This window comes from Apteryx mantelli, chromosome 21 (genome assembly GCF_036417845.1).
Source record: "Apteryx mantelli isolate bAptMan1 chromosome 21, bAptMan1.hap1, whole genome shotgun sequence".
Lineage (NCBI taxonomy): Eukaryota > Metazoa > Chordata > Aves > Apterygiformes > Apterygidae > Apteryx > Apteryx mantelli.
In genome coordinates this window covers 2,036,963-2,053,173 of record NC_089998.1, presented here as the reverse complement: position 1 = coordinate 2,053,173, position 16,211 = coordinate 2,036,963, and the positions used below count along the sequence as shown (strand labels likewise).

At 43.8% G+C, this 16,211-nt stretch overlaps 1 protein-coding gene across 7 annotated transcripts in view; it reads right to left on the bottom strand.

Annotated features, from left to right (window-relative positions):
• The window catches only part of STRBP (spermatid perinuclear RNA binding protein), a 73,978-nt gene extending 58,113 nt beyond the window's left edge, over nucleotides 1–15,865 (bottom strand). For 5 of the 7 annotated variants that reach the window (XM_067308856.1, XM_067308853.1, XM_067308858.1 and 2 more), the window contains exon 1: nucleotides 15,013–15,084. The gene's annotated coding sequence lies outside the window, so the exon portion shown is untranslated. Of the gene's footprint in view, nucleotides 1–13,756; nucleotides 13,796–15,012; nucleotides 15,085–15,843 lie in introns of those variants that run through there. The other 2 variants (XM_067308854.1, XM_013956571.2) reach the window with 2 other exon arrangements.
• Nucleotides 15,866–16,211: the final 346 nt, after the last annotated feature.

The window sequence follows — 16,211 nt, the reverse complement described above, 5'->3', positions numbered from 1 at the left end:
ATGCATAATTTGACAAAGACATTCTACAGCCTTCCAATCAACAACTCATAAGGTGCTTCAGGGACGATCCAACCCTGCCTCTAACGATGGTAAAAGGCATATATTCAAGTGTCCATTACTAGAGGTGAAGTGAAAAAAAAAACAAAGGCCACATAATGTTCTCATGAGAACATTTCAAAATTTCTCAGAAGAGAGTAAGTTCCATTCCTACACTAAGGGCAAGCACAACATACAGAGGACTAGCCCACGAGCTCCAGCAACACCATCGTGGTTAGGGTTAAGAACTGCTTGTGATATGCAATATAGAAGTACAAAGCCTGATCTGAAAGGTAAGCCAAAGTTCACCTACTTACAGTATAAAACAAGATCTCCAAAGTCAGCATAAGCATTATTTCCAATTAGTCTCTCCTCTTTTTTTTTTGGGGGGGGGGGAGGGGAGAGGCAGGAGGGGGAAGGGATAGCCTTCCTAATCATTTTATAGCCTCAAGCCATTCAAAACGGTGCCCTCTAGTTCAATCTTTCAACAACACAAAAGAGAGATACTTCTGCCTCCTCTTTGATTTGTGAAAACAGAGTGATGCTGCAGAGGTTCCTCCAAACAACCTAATCATCTCCAGGACTCCAGCCCCTGCCCCTTCCCCTTTAAAAACAACAACATCCCCGATTCCTCTTTTCCTGCAAAAGCACTTCATGCATGAAAGTCCCCATGTAAACTCAACAGTAGTGGTACTTGAAAAAGTACCCAACACTGCGTACTGAAGCTCCCAACATTGCTAATGAGACCAGTTTAGCTGCTACCATCATACCATCTGAGAACAAGCAGTAAAACTTCAATATCAAAAGTCACTGATTTGTTGAAGTCAACATGGCAACATGGCACAAAACCTTGGCCATGCAGAGAACTTTAAAAAGAAGTAAGTTTTGCTTTCTGCTATTTCTAAGGGGAAAAAGAGCCCCCCTTTAACATGTGATCACTGAACAGCCGCTGCTGACCTTATTCCATCACACTCTGCATCTCATCCCAAACCCTTCATCACATCGAGAAGGTGAGCAGCAGGTCCAAATTTCAGTGCAAAGATGTAAAAAAATGAAGTGCATTTCTGAGACACAGAATAGAGTACACAGTGTTGGTGTTTACTCCATCACCATGATTTTGTTTCTTGCTTATTTTTAGGGACTGGAAAAAATGTAGGTACATACAAACCGCTGACTGCAGACAATGCATATGTAGAGAAACTAATTCTTCACATTACCAAAATCATGATACTAATTTAGACCTCAAAGAATTTGGAGTCCTAAAAGCCTTTGGCCACAGGCATGTGCAAAGGGACAAGTCTTGACACATTCTCAGAATTCCAGGCCATTGTTTCAGACCACTGCTACCAACCCGAGGACAGAAAGAGATAGCTGGTCCACCCTGAAGCACCCAAGAATCAAAAAATGCAGGGCAGTCAAAAACTCATATAATGAACTACATGCATCAACAAATGAAAGGCCAAAAGACCAGTGCAGATCCTAGATTGCAGTGGCATATGGCCACTGCAGAACATGCTGCTAAGGGAGCAGGTAGTTGCCTTTGCCACCTGGTGTTTCTAAAGCTCTATATGGCAGAGGATCAGGCCATGAATGATAGAAGAGTTCACACTTCTCTCCAAAAAAAGACTTTAGCCATTACACCAGGTGTTAGGTGGCCATCTCAGGAAAAAAAAGGATGGACACCCTGAATCATTATCTCTTACAAATTGAAAAAGAAACTCCCAGATGACCAGGAGGGCATATGTCATCACTTCCCCTACCTGTATCTAATTCACACACCTCAAGCAGTATCTCTTCCATCTCCTCCACACTAAGTTCCAGCTGGCTAATAGCAGTTCCTCATTTCTGTGAGTTCATTCAGTATGGTTAATTCAATCTTACTTCTAATGACAAGTAGACTACATGTGTATCAACATGATGGTCGAGCAGCGACCCAGGTCCTTTTCTGTAATCCCTACAATAAGCCCAACTCTGCCAAAATGTTGCTTTTCATTCCTCTTTATTATGCTACTCTTTCCTCCTTCTAAAACCATCCTCTCTTATGCTCCTAAGAAACAAGCAAAAGAAAAGCAAATGCACACATGCAACAAAAAGCTATTGCTTTCCTTGGACTCCATGCATTCTCCACACTGGGCTCTCTGGGCAAGAAATTTTGTCTTCTGTACAGCAGAGAATGCAGAGGTAAGAGCTACTGGCTACTCTCCTCTTCCCCGCCATGGTAGTCTTTAGAACTACCCTGTTTCATCACTTCAGTGCTGGAGTATCTGCAAGTTGTTCTTGTGCTGCCATGCTGAACAGCTACAGTGAGACTGGCAAGAAGAAAGCCAAACAGTTTTGTGCTACTGCAGACTGCAGATTGCAGCACCGCAATGTGGAAGCACAGCACAGGCCATATCAACCAGCCCTGCATGAGTTTTGCCTGCTCCTCCTCTTCCCTCTTCCTCATACATAAAGAATGGGAGGTTAGAGGGCAGTAGGCTTTTGCAACTTCATGACAAACTTGGAAGAGATTTTTTCTTTCTCCACAGAAGTAGCTAAATGCACTTTTTTTCCTGTCTTTCCCACATCAACAACCTTCTATCTACACAATTCTGTAAGTGAACACTACAGAGTCCTTTCACAGTACTGTACGAAGGCTGCCAGTTTTCTGATCGGTTTCAAGATTCTGATCTATGAAGAAAACCTACTACTATTTTTTGTGCAAGCACGCTATCCAATTACTATCCAATCTCCCCAAACAAATGCTGCACACACACAAAAAGTCTGTCCAGGAGATATTCCAAACATTCTTAACACAAGAGGAAAAGAAATGGAAACAGCAAGGAAAAGGAGAGACAGGGGAAGTACAGCAAATCCCTGTACTCCTCAGTTCTCAGCCAAAATTCAATCTTCTATGTATTGTGCATGAGACTTGCTCCTGTGTGGTGTGATGGGGGTAAAGGGAACTTTTTGAAACAAGTTGCACCTGCTTAAACTGGCAGTAAAGCCAGTCAGCTCTTGACATTCTGTAGTGCCCAGTGCAAACAAAAAGCAACTCTTTATTCTTCTGGCAAAAGAATACTCCTTCATTGTGAACACCACACATAGATCAAACATTTATGAATGGGGAGAGAGGCGGGAGGAAGAAGCTAGCCAAGGGGTTTATATGAAAATAAAGATTACAGATTGCAGTGTGAAAGAAAACAATACATGTATCACTATGTCCTGTGCCCAGATGAACTCTCCTTAAGCAGTTCTTAGGAAGGAGAACTACAAGGAGACAGCCTAAGCCAACAGTTTCTACAGCAACTACAGAAGCATTACTACAAGGATATTCAAACACTGCATTAACTGCAAAAACACCAATAGAGGAGTAGTCAAAATACTGAAGGAACTTTTGACATGTTCACCTGGACTTTCTCTGCCTACGGGCAACTCATTGACCCAAATCAGCTTAGCTTAACTCTGTATCTGTCCTTTTCTTTACAAACTCTTCTGAAACCTCCTCACCCTTGATATTCTTCCAGTCTGCTTGTTTCCCTCCAAAATTTCATGGAACTCTGCAGTCATCACAAGAAGTTCTGTGGACATGCTGTTGCAAGGATGACTGACATCATCCTTTACAGAAAGACCAACTGCACCTTTGTACGGTGCCGCTGCAGCTTCTCACTGAAAGCGGAATGCTGTTATGACACTGACACTATGCTTATGTTGCATTACTAAAAGCACACTTGGAAGCAAGCTTCTCAACAGGAACCAAAACGGAGGCATGCCACTATCCAGCTACACAGAAAAAGCAGATCCATTTGAAACATAAAGCTATTCTAACACTAATGTGGAATCCATATTAAGGAGCATAAAATATCGCATTTACACACTTGATACATTTTTAAGCTAAGAACTGTAACTTATTGCATACTGTTTAAGGCAGGCCATATCTCATTTCCCTCTTAAGGACCTGCATGAATAAGTCACAGTAGTTCAACAGTTGTAGCTTTATCAGTGGTTCATTACAAACTGTCTTTTTAAGGGTTTTTTCCCTGGCTCTGCAGTCTTACTTTGTTTCATGCTGAAACTTGGCATGAAGCTCAGGGTCCTGACCCATAGCAAGAAGTTAAACAACTTAACTTTACTCATTTGTTTCTGAAAGGGGCAGGAAGACTCCAGCTTCAGATCCTTCTGGGGAAGGGGGGTGGGGTGGGGTGGGACAGCAATATATACAGCTGAACTTCAGATCATTCAGAATGACTGTATAATCAGAGATCCAGAAGCACAGTCTAAAGCACAGGTAAATCTTAAGTATCAATCACTGTCTGCAATCAAAGTTAATCAGAGAAGTGCCAAAAATGCACTTTGTAAACTGTTCCTATTTTGTTCTATTACATGACGCCACATCCACAAAAACAGATTTTTGGTCAAGATTTCACTGCTTATACAATGCTGACTCCCAGCTACCTGCTCTAAACCATATCCTGTATCTTATGGTAAAACAGAGGAAAATGACTAAACCCCCCCAAAAGATGTAAGGCAGACTGTAGGGAAATGACCTACAAAATTTGACAATCTTATTCCCACACTAATAATAGCAGAAAAGAAACATAAAGAAGAAAGAAATTTTTTTTGTGTGCCTTTTATCATGATTGATTCAAATAGCACTGTTACTATTTAGACGGTGACAGTTGCTCTTTTATAAAATGTAAAGTACTGTGAAATCAAAAATAGAAAAGTATTCTATTGATATGTAGTTACAGAATAAACACGCAAAGAAAAGTTCTAAATCGAATTTATTCCTTAGCAGGGTAGTTATGAAAGGAATAAAGAGTCCTGTTCCAACCACCCACCTTTCAAAACAAAGCAATATAAGTATGAAAAAAAAAAGTATTTATTTAGCAAACAAGAACAGTGTCAGGTTTTACATAATTTGCTCAGGCTGAAAATTAAACCAAATTCTTTGATGAAAATATCCCAATTACAGGAGGTTTACTTGCCTTCAGGTGGGAGTCATGATTCTTTTCTCTTACACAAATTTAGACAACTGTGTTCTCTCTTCAGCCTCCTGGCCATCTGTAGAGATGAGGAGGTGTATACAGATGTGGGCTCAGAGCAGATCAAGCTACTTTTCTGAGCTCATATTTTTGGCAGCCACCAGTTTCACCCCCACCCACCAGAAGCAAAGAAGTTATCAGCATTGTCTCCCCCCGGTATTTGCTTTGCTTCTTGGCTTTTCTAGAACACTTGTCACTGTATTTACCCTAGCAATATATAGCAATATATTACTGTTTTTTAACTAATAACTTTAGTGACACAGGGAAACATTTCGGGTCTTCATAGAGGAACTTACGACACGAAGAAATAAAATCATAGTAAATCAGTGGCAAAATCCCCCAAAGGGCCAAATGCTCCCCATAATCAACATTTTCTGTTTAATCACCAGACCTTCACTAGGTCACAAGGTTGCTATGTCCCTGGTCTGGAAGGGCTCAAGCACTATGCTTTTTACCATTGTTTCCAGTTTTAGAAAGAATGTTCACAATTATCTCAGGCTTAAGTGTCATACACATAACATAATATGCTGGGTTGCCATATATTTTCTTATGCATTTCAAGTGTATAATATACATTTTATGTATACACACACACACACTTCATATATCTTTCAAGTGTACAGAGGCAAAGTGAGGCACTCACCCTTCTATAAGGTTATCCAAGTGGCATAGCCGATTTCTCTGAAGAAACAAATCAAGTCTCTATATGATCAAACACTTAGACAGCAAAACTGTAATCCAAAAAAAACCCTAATCTGTTTGTTAAGTCTAATTATCTGGACATCAAGTCAAGAGATCATGAAGCGTTAAGATGCTGAATAGCTGCTTACTCAAACAGTTTTAGCTCTCTGAAAAGACAACAGTCATTCTAAGAATACATGACACAGAAAATGTGTTCTTCAAAGTGGGAAGGAAGGGGAGGGAAAATCAGTTCTTGGGCATTTATGTTTTCCCCTCATGTTCTGTCAAACTAAACCAGCTAACAGAGTAAAGGGAAAGAGATTAGAATTGGATGTGGATGAGGAGTAGAAATCCAAGTTTTCTAAGTATCTGCACCACACGTGTTTATAAAACAACTCCAGCAGATATCTCAGAATATATTTGAGATCTCACTGTCAGTCTAGCCAAGTCAGAAGTCTCTGTGATGCAACCATGCTGAGTCCAAGCTTCTTCGTTTTAGTCAGAGTACAGCCACTAGCTCCAATAGGTTCTCAGGTAAGAATTCAGTCCCATTAACTTAAGCTTAAAAACAAAAACAAAAAACCCCTCCAGTTCTCACTGCACCTATTGTTCAGGAACAGGATCACAGAAGCCAAGAACTGAGGCCACAGAAATTTTTCTTCTCCATTTCTGAGTTTCAGGGTGAGGAGTTACATAACTGACATTCATCTAGAGTATTCCTAATTTACAGTAACAGCAGAGGACCCCACCTGGGCACGCTTCTCATGTTTTTACATAAAAAGCAAAAAAAAAAAAAAAAAAAAAAAAAAAAAAAAAAAAAGACACCTCCTCCCCCCCAACAACAACCAAACCACTCAGTCAGGTTTCTACAATTCTCCTCCACAGTGAAGTACAATCCTACCTCTTACTAATCTACTCCACAGTCAGTCTTGCCTAGCTAGACCATGGTGCAAAACTACCAGAGCACACAACGTTATGGGGCTAAGCACTCCCTAGCTTTTCATGGGTACCTTGCAACCCTCAGTTTTCTCTGCAAGTTCCCTATACTCCTCCATATCCTCCTACTTCAGGGGTTGCTTCCAACCTTTGCCTCCCAAATCTCTTACTTGGAGCTCCATGTTCCCTAATTGTCCCTTCTCATACCACAGCCCCCAATTCTGCTGGCCATACCAGTATAGCTGTGTGTATTCTTGTATTCTCCATTACTTCAATCCCTGAAGACAGACTCTGTACACCTCCAACTCCACCCTTCTATTCCAGAGTCCTTTGCATTTAAGTAAAGAGTCAAAAATTTTCACATTATACACGGGGAAAATAGGAAAGTACTAAGCCTGTAGAGAGTCAGAGAACAAACGACAGCACTCCATTTTCAGAGAAAAAGCAAGATTTCCATTCACAAAGAACTGCCCCTTCAGCAGCACAGAAGTATCAAAGAGTAGGAATGACTAATTTTTCATCTTGTCTTGTCTTCATACTGTAAAATGGATGTCTTCACCCAGATTCAGCATCAGTTACACACCTAGCAGAACATCACTAGCTTACATCACAGAACATCACTCACAGCATAGCTGGAGAAACCAGCTGTGCAAGTTGTGCTGACTGCTACCACTTCCCTCTCGCTCAGAGCGGCAGAGGCACTATACTATGTGGCATTTCTCACCAGTTCCTTGCCATGCTTAGGACGGGATAATTAACAACACATAAACAGCTGTTATTTAAATACAACTCCAAAACTGATTAAATGTTAACACACATTAGTCAGCACTTTGAGATCTACTGATAACGTGTTATTTGTTTCTAGGGTTGACGAAAACATCGCAATCCAATTTCATTCATCTTATCTATGTATGGTTACAGAGTTGGACCCTTTATCATCATACTATAATAGAAACATGGCACCAGCTTTACCTTTGACAGCTGACTCTTATAAGACAAAAACCTCAAGTGTTTCCTACTTAAAAAGAAAGCTTTAATTTCTTTTTGAAATAAAACAAAACCTTTCCTCCTGACTGATTTGTACTGTTTTAAATGTACACTTTCATCCAATGTCCAGGTAATATGTTTGGTGCAACCATTCAATGCCATGCTAAGCAGGCAGTAAAAGGACTATTTAAATTAATACCTACTTTTTTCAGGTATATACCAGTCAGCAAATTTAAGAGCTTTACCCATCTCAACAATGGCAACTGAAGTCATTGGAGAGTAGCATATTGGCCTTTGTTTCCTTGCTGACTTCTGTATACTCTCTCTTTTTAAAGGACAAAGATGAGGGCATTCGAGAGAGAGGTCATGTTTATGGAAAGGGTTAAATAAGTTACACGGGTGACAACGTTTTAGCTGCTACAAAACAACAAAAAGCAGAGCCACCAAAAGTCCTGCAACAAGTAATAAAATTTTTTATGCCTCCTCCACCAAGGTCAACTCTGGGATTTATCACAACCTACTGTTACTGACACCCCACCTTCCAAAATAAATAAATAAATAAATAAATAAATAAAGTAAAAATGGCATATCAGTTTCACAGTATCATTGGCACTGGAATAAACAGTTTTGTGGTCAAGTCTCACTGGAGGGAATCAGCAGTGTTGTGTTTCCAAGAAGATCCTTGTTCCCAAGACTCAAGGCTGCCATTGCCTTCTCAGTCTCCATCCTCTATGACTGCATTGTCAAAACTCATTTCTAGAAATGTGGAGCACACATTTCCAAACCAGTTCCATAGAGCTTACGTGTCTGGGCTTCACTCTCACCTGCAGTTTGTCTACACTTTTCCATCAAGGCAGACACTGCCAGCTGAGAACTACCATTAGGAGAAGATAGTTTTTAATGGTATAATCAACTGAATTAATCCAATAGCTTGAGAAACATTTCTGCATGTAATACGATACCCGTGCCTCAGAGTACTAAAGACACCTCAGGGCCTAATACTTGTATAACTAAGTTAACACTCAAATTTGCTGTATTACAAGTAAAACAAGAAGTGTATTCAGGGAAAGTGTTTCCCCCCAAGAATCAACGGAAACAGAAGTAAAGCCCTCAGATTTCAACTTGCTCATTTCTGCTCTTACTGCAGGACAATTTCTAAGAGCCAATGTCAGTTTCTCACTGTTAAGTCAAACGTCAGGTTCATCTTGAATCATTATTTCACTTCCTGCAGCACTAACTACATCAGGAAGTTTAAAGTCTAAAATCTTAATGGACTACGTTCTTTAAGATTTCTCCAGTGATTACAGAATCATCAAATAGTTGAGGTTGGAAGGGACCTCTGGAGATATCTAGTCCAACATGCCCTGTTCAAGCAGGGTCAGCTACAGCAGGTTGCCAAGGGCCTTGTTCAGTCAGGCGTTGAATATCTCAAAGGATAGAGACTCCACAACCTCTCTGGGCAACCTGTTCCAGTGTTCGACCACCCTCACAGTGAAAAAGTTTATTCTTATGTTCAGAATTTCCTGTGCTTCAAATTGTGCCCATTGCCTCTCATCCTGTCACTGGGTACCATTGGGAGGAGTCTGGCCCCATCTTTTTCACACTCTCCCATCAGATATTTTATACACCTTGATAAGATCCCCCCAAGCCTTCTCTTTTCCAGGCTAAACAGTCCGAGCTCCCTCAGCTTCTCCCCATATGAAGATGCTCCAGTCCCTTAGCATCTTCATGGCCCTTTGCTGGTCTCACTCCAGTAGGTCCATGTCTTTCTGGTACTGGAGCCCAAAACTGGACACGGCATTCCAGATGTGGCTGAGTGCTGTGTCCAGTGCTGAGCAGAGGGGAACAATCACCTCCTTTGACCTGCCAGCAGAACTGCGCCTAATGCAGCCCAGGATTCTGCTGGCCTTTTTCACCCCAAGGGTGCATTGCTGGCTCACGTTCAATTTGTTGTCCACCGACAATTACCCAACAGCAAGAGAGTGTTCTTCCCAATCAGAAATTCAAACGTTTAATTTTTCAATTGTTAATTTAAAGTAAGTAAATGCACAAAAAGAATGTGAAGCAGCAAAATTTAATTTACTGTGGTAGCCAGACATGCCCCAATTCCATTTTATTTTTTAAGCATACAATTAAGAGTAATTTTATTTCCCTATGTAGATATTACATGAAAGAGAAACTTTGCTGTAAGAAGAGCTGAGTACTATTGGTACACAAACCTTACGACAGATAAATTAGAGCCTAGTAAAACAGCATATAATTTACATTTTGTTATGTCAATCACAAGTAGCATCTTGAGGCTCTTAAATAGTATGCCAAACCACAACATAAGAGAACTGCTTTAAATCATCCCATTCAGCAAGATCACTTAAGTTTCCATAATCCAAGAGATCTCCTAAAATGAGTTAGCAACTGGATTTCATAAGATTAATCCTCTTCAACATCCATTTACAGCTTTAATTTCTCAGCCAGTTACAAAAGCATTTTACTACAAGAGAGAAATGAAATTTTGCATAGTTATAGAAAAATCAATGAAATAAAACAACAAGGGCATGGGTTTTAATAATCCATGGCCTTTATTACTTGAGAAACCAATCAGCAAATGTGCAGATGGTCCAGTAACACTGCAGCCCCACTCAGCTGCATGGAAAATCCACATACAAGATTAGTCTCAGAATTCATGGCTTTAGCTAGCAGAGAATGAGGGAAAGAGCAGCCCAGCTTTACATACCCCTCAGTAACAGCAGAACAAATGACACACTCGGAATTTTTTCTTAGGTTTCTCTTATAACCAGCACCTTGTCTACATTCCTGTACTGGATAGGAAATTAAAAGAAAGGTCAGTATATGCATTGCAAAACAAAAGTATGAATACAATGCAACAGACCAAGATGAAGTGGGGTCCAAGAATTCTCTCAGTTCTCTTTCATTCCACGATGTTTAGAATAAGACAACCAGAGACACAAGGTCATTTAGCTATAAAATATAGTCCAAAAATCCAAAGTGCAAGGAGTTTATGTTAACCGGCCCATATCATTCATAAGATTTCTATGTATGCTTTTTCTTAAGGGGACATTAATTTGAAGTTTTTCAAGAAAGTCAAAAGGAGACACTGTCTGTGAGTTTACACAGTATATATGCCATTTTACTTATGTTTTCTGTCATCATTACTCAGTGAAAGACTTGCACATAAGAAAGAAAAACTACAAAAGTACCAAGAAATGCAGAAGCACAACTGAAAAAAAAATTGTTTCTAGTCTTGTTGTTAATATTAATTGTTGCTTTTAACAAAGAAATACGTAAATATTTCAGGTAGGGCACCTTAAGCTTCTGTTTCCTTAAATATGAAATATAAAGTTTTTATTTGTCAAAAGCACACTATAAGTACAATAAACATACTAAAATGTAAAGTATCATTTCTAGAAGAATTTTTAAGATTTGAATTTTACTGCTATTTTAAATCTGTAACTGCAATTTTCACATTGCTTTTTTCCCTTTAATTTCATTGCTGCTTTATACACAGCCTTGAATTACAGTGACCTTTACTTGCCAATATTGCTCAGTTTATAGCAAATCCAGGACACTATCAGCCAAGTGGCTCCTCATGCGCACGTTGTTATAATAAAAAAGCCCTCCCTCCCCCATCTCAAGACAAAATAAGTTAAAGAGATCAAAACACTATGCTAAAGTCTTCTGTTGGCATGGCTGCACTCATCACAAATCCCATCTCACCAAAAGCTACAAGTTATCCTAGTAAAGATGTAGGCCAAACCTCAGCATTCTTGCCTTCCTTGCGTCTCCCTCAGATACGCAATACATTTCAAAATACCTTTGTCTCAATTGCAATGGCTACTCCCCCGCACCCATCCATGTAGAGAAACACTCAAACTGCCACCTCCTTTCAGTTTCATATTTACACTTAGACACCCTGGCCACTTTCAGGTGTATGTACATCACCACAAGCAAGGACAAGACTGTGCAAATCTCTGTTAAATGTTTTAACAGATACTTCAATGAGCATGCTCACAGTGGCTTTTTACATGCTCATAAGCTTGTTAACCAGCCAGGGTTATTTCCCTCTCCCCTCTTTCCAGCCATGGACGTGCTCTTCAAAGAGCTCTATTTACATGCCAAGCTTCAAAGTTCAGCTGCTTCCAGCTGAACTTCCATTCTGTGGAAAAAGTGCAGCTTTTATGATTCTACAGTAAGACTTTTTCACAACATGAAGCAGCTTGGACTCGTTTCTTTTTTCCTTCACCCCCCCCCCCCAAATTTCCAAACAGGATTCATTTTTCAGATGAGAGAAAGTACAAAAAAAAACAAACCAAAACAAACAAAAAAAACCCAGTCCCATCCCACCACAGACCTAAGAGGAACATGAACTGAGGGGCTTCAAAACAAAACAGCTTTGCAACCTTAAGCATCGCATTGAATGAAAATTCACAGAAACAGATTCTGCTCAAGAGTCGGAACCAAGGCTCCCCAAAATCTGCATTCCAAAGTTTAAACGTTTCTCTACTGTTTAGGAAAGGCACACCTTTTGCCCTCTGCTTTCATCACACTACTCTTCTCTCCCCAATGGCTTTCTATCCTTTGCTTAGCTATGTCAAGATTTTTTGCTTTAAGGATCTGCCCACCTGTGCCCCTGTCTGTACCTCTTCTATTACATCTTTTTATTTGCATATGCTTTCTTCCCATTTGTTCTTAAATCTTTGTTATGAGGCCAATCGTCTCTGGAATTCCTTCTTCTAACCAAATCTATACAGCCAGATTAGGTCACTTTTTCAGCAGCCTTCATACCAGTTATAACCTGGGGCTCCCCTCACCCTCCAAGTATTTCTAGATAGAATCTTTCTCCAGTTCCCCCAATAAATTAAGTCCTGGATTTCTGTCTCACATTTAGCCTGTCAACTCCTTGGAGCAAGAACTGCTGTTTCATCAGCATCTATTTTGTGAAGAGATGACAATATTGTCAATAGTTCAATAATAACGATTAGTGTGGATGAACAGCCTATGCAAATATAATCCCTTTAAAAAAACAGGAGTAAGAAAATCATCAAGCACCAAAGATTCTGCCAGCAATTCCAAAACAGCACTAGGCTTACACTGTCAATGACATGATTATTAGAAACAGAAAACTGAAAATATTAAAACCTTACTATTAGCAATCTTTTCCCATTCTTTTTCCTATCTCTCCTTTCATTCAACACCAACATGAAGCACAGGAAAAGCACTGGAAAGTTTTGGATAGAAACAAATGACACTTGCCAAGAACTTTCAAAGGCAAGTCCAACTTTTTAAAAATGACTAAGAAATCAGTAGAATTTAGAGCCAGCCCCAGTCTGCTGACATGGCTTTTCTTTTCCTCTCCACACTGGCAGGAAGTAACTACAACCATCTTTTACAAATTTTTGATGGTCCATCTAAGACCTAGACTATTTAAATGCTTGGAAAACACTCTTGCTTTTTAGAGGCTAGGAGCAACCACCTTACGCAGAAAACAAAGGAACAGAGCAATATAATCAGTATAGAGACATTGACAGGCCTTCCTTCCCTCCCCCATCCAAAAAGCTTTTATATTTCATGTTTTTAAGGCTTTCTTTTTCCCCAAGTACAGGCGGCACTTTTTATCTTCCTTCCTTCCTTCCTCTCAGCAAACACTAGGCCCTCTGTCTCCACAATTGCTTCCTTTGGATCTCTCTTAAATGGTTATCACATCTTAAAAAATAAAAAACAAACAAACAAAATAAAACCAAATTTTGCAAGCAGTCCTTCCTTCTCCTTTCTTTTCAAGGACGTTAAATTTTTCTGCAAGAATGAAGGAAATGAGTTTGATTTTCTGTCTTTATCCTGTAGGGCCAGGTTTTAAAAGCTCACTAGAACAGAGTTGTGTAAGCACAGCCATTTTAATTTAATTTAAAGTTGTGCAAATCTTTTTTGGGACTACAGATTTGAAATAGCTTATTTTCCCGAAAACAATGTCCACTTGAGTCTTTCTTTACTTTAAACACATGTAGAAATTCTAAGTGTTCCAAAAAAAAAAAGCATCTTTAACCTTATAAATAGTGTTAATAAACTATAGTATATAGTTACCGAAAAAATCAGACATGTCCAGGACTCCACCATTTTACAGATTTTTCTAATGCTGTATTCTGTGCCCGAGTTACTTGGAATGCAGGCTCTTTGGAGCAGGACATTTTCTTCTTACTTTCTGTAAATCACACGGCACCATTTTCAGGGCCATGTAAATAAATAATAAGACATTTAGCTACATAATGCATATTTCTATTTTTACTCAAAACTCAAGTTTTGCTCTGCTCAGTTTCCTTCTCCTGCCTCCTCAACTGCCTCTTTGAGGATCTCGCTTCCACAGAAATTAGTGGGTTAATGATTAACAAAATCCAGTACAAAGCAAATACATAAAGACAAAAAAAAATCAAAATACTGAAGATATTTTCCTCAAGACCAGGAAGGCTGCAAAGCCGTCGGAGGAATTTGGGCCTCGCCGGTACCACGCAGAACCCTGACGAGTTACTGAGACTCGTGCACATCGCTATTTCAAAAAGCAGGTCAGAGGAGCGGACGCTGCGGCGCATTGCAATGACTGAGCTTACAGCAAACTTTTGATTGCGAGCCATTGCTGTTGTTTAGCCAATCTGGCTGAAAAAGCACCCGCTCCACGCAAACGCCCCCCCGTCCCACAGCACCTCGCCGGCATAAAGAAGCTCCCTTTTTCCGTCAGGGACGGGACCTCTCGCTCCTCCCGGCAGGGGACCCTTCCGGCCAGGTGACCGCTCGCCGCAAAGCGGGGAAGTTTGCCCCGCGGCCGGACCGAGACGCTATAACCGCCCTCGCGGGCCGGCGGCTCCGCCGCGCGCAGGCACCTGCGCGCCCGCTGACAGGTACGCGCGCCGCGCAGCCGGCTCCTGCGCCAGGGCAGCCGGTGAGGGGGGGGGAACCGCTTCCCGCAACGGCCCCGAGCCCCTCATCTCCGCTCCCCCCCCCCCGCGCGCGGGCTCCCGGCCCTCAGGGCGCGGGCAGCCCTCGCCGCCCCCCCACCAACGGTTCTAACGGCCGCCCCCTACGGTCGCCGCGCGGCGCCCCCCTCAGCGCGCGCGCGGCGGCGCCCCCCCCCCCCCGCGCCGCGCGCCTCACGCGCCGCCTCCCATCCCCCCGCGCCGCCCCCCGCGCCGTGTCCTGCCCTTGCCTCCTGCCCGCAGTGCCCGGTGCAGTGGGAGGAGCGGTGCCCGCTGCCCGCCCCCCTCTCCCTCCCTTCCCCCGCCGCCAAGGGGCGCGCGCAGAGGGCTGTCTGCCGCCCGGACCCCTCCCCGCCGCCCCGCCCGCCTTACCCCGCTCGCCGCCGGCCCCGGCGCAGCCCCCGGCCCCGGCGCGGCTCCGTGCCCCCGGCCAGCTCCTCCGGCTCCGCAGCGGCGAGCGGGGCTCAGGCACGTGACAGCGCCCAGCGCCCCCATAGGCTGGGGCTGCCGGGCAACGTGAGCCCGCCCCCTCCCTGCACCTGAGAGGGAGCCTTACGCTAACTGCGTAAGGGGATGCCGGGCCGCAGCGCCAATTCCGGAACCGGCCGTTTCCTCCCTCCTCGCGGCAGGCCAACGCAGCCTTACGGAATTGACGTAAAGTTTCTCGGCTCTGTCTGTCAGATTTCCTACCTGGGGTCGCTACGCCTCGTGTAAACTGCGCAGTCCCACCCGCGGGAGAGGGCTTCCTACGGTTTAGAGAGCGCCTGTCTCTGCGTGGGTTAAGAGGCCAAGCCCGCACCTACGAACGTCACTTACGTAAAACCCCTCAAAGAGGTTAGTCTTCTTTACGAATTCTCCGTAATGTCGTCAGCGCGGGCGCTGCACCTGAGAGGGCTTCCTCTGCGCAAATGCCGTAGCCGCCGGCGTAGGTGCTAGCGTGCCAGGCGCAGAGTACGCAAGCGGCGCGGTAGGGTCCTCCGCATCCCCGGCGGGCCCGGCGAGAGGCAGGTGTGTGTGTGTGTGTGTGGCGGGGTGTGTGTGGTGGGGGGAGACTCGCCGCCGCGCCGTCTCCCCTCAGCGGGGGCAGCAGCCGCCGCCCGCTCCCCCCCCCTCCCCCCCGGGCCGGGGCGCCCCTGAGGGGCCTGGGCGCGGGGTCGGACCCCCCCCTCGCCGCGGCCCCGTGCCGCCGGTGTCAGTACTCACCACAGACACGCGCGTCGCCGCCGGGCTGAGCGGGCCGGGGGAGCGCGTCGCCGGCGCCTGCCCTCCCCGGCGGGGGCCCCCGCTCTGCGCCGAGGCCGCCTCGCACCCCCGGGGCGGCCGCCGGGCCCGGGGGGCCGAGGGGAGGGGGGCGAGGGCGGGCTGAGGCGCGGGGCAGGGCAGGGCAGGGCGCTGCCGCCGCCGCTCGCACCCTGCCTGGTCTTCCCAGCCCCGTGTCGAGACACAGAGCGGTGCGCTTAGTGACCGGTTACCTAGGAGCAGCGTTTCCGGGTGGATAGTCGGCTTCTTCCACATGGATTCCTCAGCGGTTGTCTGGAAGGAGGCGGAATCGAGGCTCGTCCGCGGTGCCG